Here is a 6,068-nt window from a genome sequence, read left to right on the forward strand (position 1 = left end):
TAAACCTTCTTTTGATAGTCTGTTAGTAAAAATACAATTTAATGTAACATTTTTATGTTCCTGTGAAACACTGTCACACCATAAATTATTTTCCTGAAAATCAAATAACTTAAATTTGAGACAGAGCCTAGCACAGGTATCTAGTCATTCAAATATTCACCAAGTGCCTTTACTGTACCAGGCCTGGTTTTACTCTCGAGATATTCTGAACAAGACAGACCTGGCCACTGTCCTCACAGAACTTCCAGTGGTGGCTAAGTTAACAAGAACCTAAGTATACTGCTGTGAAGGGAGAAATAAAGTGTGCTGGGGAACTCTCAGGAGGAACACTTACCCCAGAGAGGAGTTACCCAGGTAGGCTTCCTGAAGCAAGTGACCTGACGTTAAGCTGAAATTTGAAAGATAGGAGGACTAGCCAGAAAAAGCGTTAAGAGAAGCTATTACTTTCTAAACAAAGAGTACAGCAATATGTGGAAGGCCTGAGGCAGAGAGCAAGAACTTAGAACCTTCAAGAACTGAGATTCATTTAGATCTGAGAGTGTTGAGTAGTACGTGGGGAGAGACAAGAGATGACTTTATTCATTAAGATGAGCATAGATTCTGCAGGGGCCTTTTGGACTTTATCCTAACAGCAATAGGGAGTTAAAAGAGTTTTAAACAACAGAAATGTACTAGACGGATATTTCTAAGAGCACTCTGTTAAGAAAGCTGTGGTCGAGGGCTGGATGAGATCAGATGAGATGCTTTGTGGAAATAAAGACTGAGAAGAGGGCCCAAGATATGGCAAACATCAAATTTAAAATGGTCAGAGGAAGAGGAGACCACAAGAGGTGACTTCACATGTGGCCCAGAGGTCAAGGAAAACAAAGTCTAAAGGTTTTTGATTAGATTTAGCAAGGAGGGGTCTTTGGTAAGATGAGGATGCCAGTTAACATTAGTATCCAAATACTTTCTCAGACAGTTGATGATATAGTAGCATTTTTGGTCTCATTTTATATCCCTTTAAATAAAAGCAGGCATCCCAATTTCAGATGGCTCAACCTCACCTCCATTTTTAGGCCTTTTTAAAAAAAAAATCATGACTGCCTCCAGTGAGCAGCTAAAAGCTGTGTTTACTGCCACAGCCTTCAGTGATACCAGCTCATACCGAGCCATTCAATTAGGAACAATAACAAGCTCACTGAGGTTTCTCTGACAGACATGATTGAAGGATTGAAGTTTTGACATGAAAGAGTGAGTCATTGAAGTTACCATGAAAACATACTAGCAGTTTTCATTCCAAGACTCGACTGTTATCCACATTTAATTTGACATTGGTGATCTAATCAATTAAGATATCTTGGTGTGATGGAAAATGCCTATGCTAACAACAGGGAATTGCCAGAAAAAGAAAACTTGTCAGTCCTAACTTCACTGGACTCAGTATTTCGGTTATGATGCCTTGGTTGCAAGTAATGACAAAAAAAAACAGTTGCTTAAACAAAGAGAATTTGTTGGTTCACCTAACTTCAGAGTCCAAACACTTATTTGGCTTAGGCATAGTTGGATTAAGCTTCCAGTAATGGTTCTCACAGCTCTGCCCTCCACATGTTGACCTAAACCTCAAGCTGGATTCCTCCACATTGGCTGTACACCACACCATCCAGTCACAGGGAAAAAGCTGCTCATGGTTTTCAAAGTAAGGTTCTGACTTCACTCTGATTGGTCTAACTTGGGTCATGAGCCCACTCCTAGGATTATATATATATAGTGACTGGTTTAGACCAATTAAGGGTAACTCCTGGAGCTGGGAGTGGGGTCAGTAACACCCAAAATTCATGACTACTACACACTAAGGCTAAATGGATACTACAGAGCAACCAACAACATCCCCTCTGCTTAACAGTCCAGCCCACGCAAAAATAGCCCCACAAAAGAGTATTTGCATTCTATTGTAAATGCAGTTACTTTATTAAAAGCAAGAACCTTTATAAATATTTTTAAAGTATATCTTTAAGTTTTAATGTATTGTCATGATCACTTGATATAAGTGCTCTAATTCATAATACTGAGATTTTAGGAAATCAAGGGTCAATTTGCAGCCATCATTCAGAAACTAACTCATGAATTGGCATTGCTTTTTCCTGCAAAGTGTTATCTTACAGCCTTGAGCTATTCAGGAGCTGAAAAGGCCATTTTCTAAGTGAAGTCTGGTTTTTGTTCAGCTTCAAATTTTTTCAGAGATAATTTCTCAAGCTCTATGGTGATAATATACAGGAAATGTCAATCATCATCAAAAACTTAATCCCAATGTCCAAGTAATAAAACTGGAGCCAGAAGCACAGGCTGGAGCAGAGATAGAGAGAGAAGTCAGTGGATATGGGTTGGGGTCCCTTATCTGGGACCAGATAAGGGTACAGCGAGATCCCAGAATCAAGGATGTTCCAACTTTTCCAGATTGTTTTAATATCTCAAGGTCCCAGTTCCAAACAAATCAACAACATTAACTTTTCTATATATTGTTGAGAATTTATGCATTTAGTATCATTTTTAGGTTATACTGTCCAGTTATATAAGTATGTCATTCACACATTTTATTTATTGATTAACAATAAGACACCACACAAGTTGTTATTTTGAAATCAGTAGTACTGCCAAGAACAAAGAGCCAACAGGGGCAGAGAAACCATTTGTGCTCCATTGTTTCTGAATTTGGAAAATTGGCTCTGAGACCAAACATCACGTGCTCCATTTGAGGGATCAAGTCTGAAGATTGTTGTCACAAATTAGTATGACTACCTGGTATTCAGGATTTTGAAAAATCACTGCATTGCATAATAGAATAATAAACTGCCCTATAGTGCAGCCACTTGAAAATAAACACAGAAGAGCAGGAACATAAGTAACTTTACAACGAATCAGAGGAACTGTTTGGGAGTTGGAATGCTACATACTGCAGAGGTTCAGAGTTTCCAAAAACTGTTCTATGAGTGATGAGGTACAGATGCATAAGTCATGCATGCAGAGAAGAGTTCTTTTATATTGCTAAGTCTGCATTGTATCCACATGTAGCTGACTGAAATGAACTGAACACAGACTGTTGAGTTTCCAAGGTTTCTTTCTAAATTTCTGGATTGTTTTAACTATAAACTCCAAAGATACATACATGGGTGAGCAATGTTTTTTTGTTTTTTGAAGATATAAAAATATACTACACGGAATGATGGCTCTGGTTTTGCTCATCCATATGATATAAAATAAAAGTTAAAAAAATAAAAAATAAAAAAAATAAAAGTTGATTATGTTCAAATTACGATGGGGTAATTATTTCATTCACTGTTTAATAATTGATGTGTCTATGTCACTGCATTTGAAAATTAAAAATCTAGTTTTGTGTTCTCTCATTCTGGTCAATTTTCAATACAGCAAATATCTTTAGCAGCAAATAAATTTACCTTCTTAGGGCCAAGTGCTAGTTTAAGGACTTCAAGTAATTTGTTCTGAGGTAATCAGTCTGTAAGTTTCTAAAAATTTCTAAACCTTTTATCCAAATATTACTGGAAGAAATACCATTTATCTTTATAAGTAAAAAGTTGTGATCTACTTATTTTAGAAAATTAGTTACACGAAACTCAGGTCAACTGTAACCAGACTGGCATATTTAAACTTTTGATCTCAGAAATCAGAATATTACAAAAATAAAATAAGGAACTCTGTCATTTCAGGTCAAATTTGGGAGGAAACAGCTAAAATCATAGCTTGATAACTAACACCAATGATTAATTGCTTTTTCAAATGTGGATTATCTTGGTGCCAAAAATTATGGAACAATTGCCTAACAAATTGGAGAGTCCCTGATGTCAGTACTCATATTTTCTTTGGATTATACTAGGCAATTATGCTAAACTTTCTAATGACTGAGTAAAATGGTATTGTGCCTTGGGGCACATTTTGATGAACTACAGTTGTACTTTTCATAACCTAAGAGGCATATGCATAAAGAAATATATTGTCAAGAACAGAGCTTTGTGACTTTTATGTTAGGTTATAGAGGGTTATAAATATCTATCATATAACTATGAATTTGCTTACCATTACAAAGCATAACAAACTACTTACCTTCCTGAAAATTTAGTTTCTACAAGCTCATCTGCAAATAAATGTTTTATTTAAATGATTCATTTTTGTTCCTAGAATTTTCGACTTTATACTCCATGCTCGATTTATTATTTGAATAAACTTCAATTTACTCTTTGCATGATTGACAACACTAAATAAGTCCTTTAAAACATGTATGTATTTAGCTTTAATCTTTTACTTCAACTCATATGTAATCCTTCTATCATTTCTTGCATGTGTTTCTAATATAATTGAGGCTATTAAGATTCTGGGCTTAAATAAAGTAACAAAAATTAGACTAAATAAAAAACTAATTTATGATCTTACGTATGAGGGCATACCGTGTTGAATAATTACAGTCATCTGAAAAGTTTTATACCTTCAGAGAAGTTAACTTGATATGCCACTGATGTGAGAATTATACACAAATACCACTTTCTAGGGGAGATTATTTTTAAACTTTCTAACTGGTCTTAATATTCAAGGTAAAACACTACATTACTTAAAACTAAGGAACTGTGGCCTGTTGTAATGGTAATTTATTTAGGCAGACATCAACACCATGGACTTCTAGTTATCCCAAGATCTAAAAATAGTTTATTAACAAGTGCTTTACCCTACTGTGGAAAACAGTATGGAGATTTCTCAAAAAGCTAAAAACAGAACTACCAGGACTTCCCCGGTGGTCCAGTGGTAAGGAGTCTGCCTTCCAATACAGGGGACACGGGTGCAATCCCTGGTCGGGGAACTAGGATCCCACATGCCACGGGGCAACTAAGCCCGCACACCACAACTTCTGAGCTTGCACGCCTCAACGAGAGAGCCCACATGCCCTGGAGCCCTCGCGCCACAACTACAGAGAAAAAACCCACATGCCACAACAAAGAGCCCACATGCCTCAACAAAGATCTTGCGTGCCACAACTAAGACCCAACACAGCCAAAAAAAATAAAGAAAATAAAAATAACTGAAATTATTTTTTAAAAAAAAACAGGGCTTCCCTGGTGGTACACTGGTTAAGAATGTGCCTGCCAATGCAGGGGACACAGGTTTGAGCCCTGGTCCGGGAAGATCCCACATGCAGTGGAGCAGATAAGCCTGTGCGCCACAACTACTGAGCCTGCTAGAGCCCACGAGCCACAACTACTGAGCCCATGCTCCGCAACAAAAGAAGCCACCACAATGAGAAGCCCGCACACTGCAACAAAGAGTAGCCCCCGCTCGCCACAACTAGAGAAAGCCCACGCACAGCAACGAAGACCCAATGCAGCCAAAAATAAATAAATATTTAAAAAATAGAAAATAAACAGAACTACTATATAACCCAGCAATTCCACTCCTGTGTACATATCTGAAAAAAACAAAAACACTAATTGCACCCCAATGTTCATAGTGGCATTCTTTACAATTGCCAATATGTAATTGGCAATACAATATGGAAGTGACCTATCTATCAATCAACAGGTGAATGGATAAAGAAGATGTGGTGTTTGTATGTGTACATTTAGATATATACATACATACACACACAATGGAATACAACTCAGCCATTAAAACCAATGAAACTTTGTCATTTGCAACAACATGGATGGACTTGGAGGGTGTTATGCTAAGAGAAATAAGTCAGATAGAGAAATACTGTGTGATATCACTTGTATGTGAAATCTAAAAAATACGACAGACTAGCGAATAAAACAAAAAGCAGACTCACAGATACAGAGAACAAACTAGTGGTTACCAGTGGGGAGAGGGAAGGGGGAAGGGGTAATGAAGGATAGGGGATTAAGAGGTACAAACTATTATGTATAAAATAAGCTACATGATATACAACACAGGGAATATAGCTAATATTTTATAATAACTATAAATGGAATATAACCTTTAAAATTTGTTATATTGTATACCTGTAACTTATATAATACTGTACATCAACTGTAACTCAATTTAAAAAGTGTTTTACCTATTTCAGT

The sequence above is a fragment of the Stenella coeruleoalba genome (genome assembly GCF_951394435.1).
Source record: "Stenella coeruleoalba genome assembly, chromosome: 17".
NCBI lineage: Eukaryota > Metazoa > Chordata > Mammalia > Artiodactyla > Delphinidae > Stenella > Stenella coeruleoalba.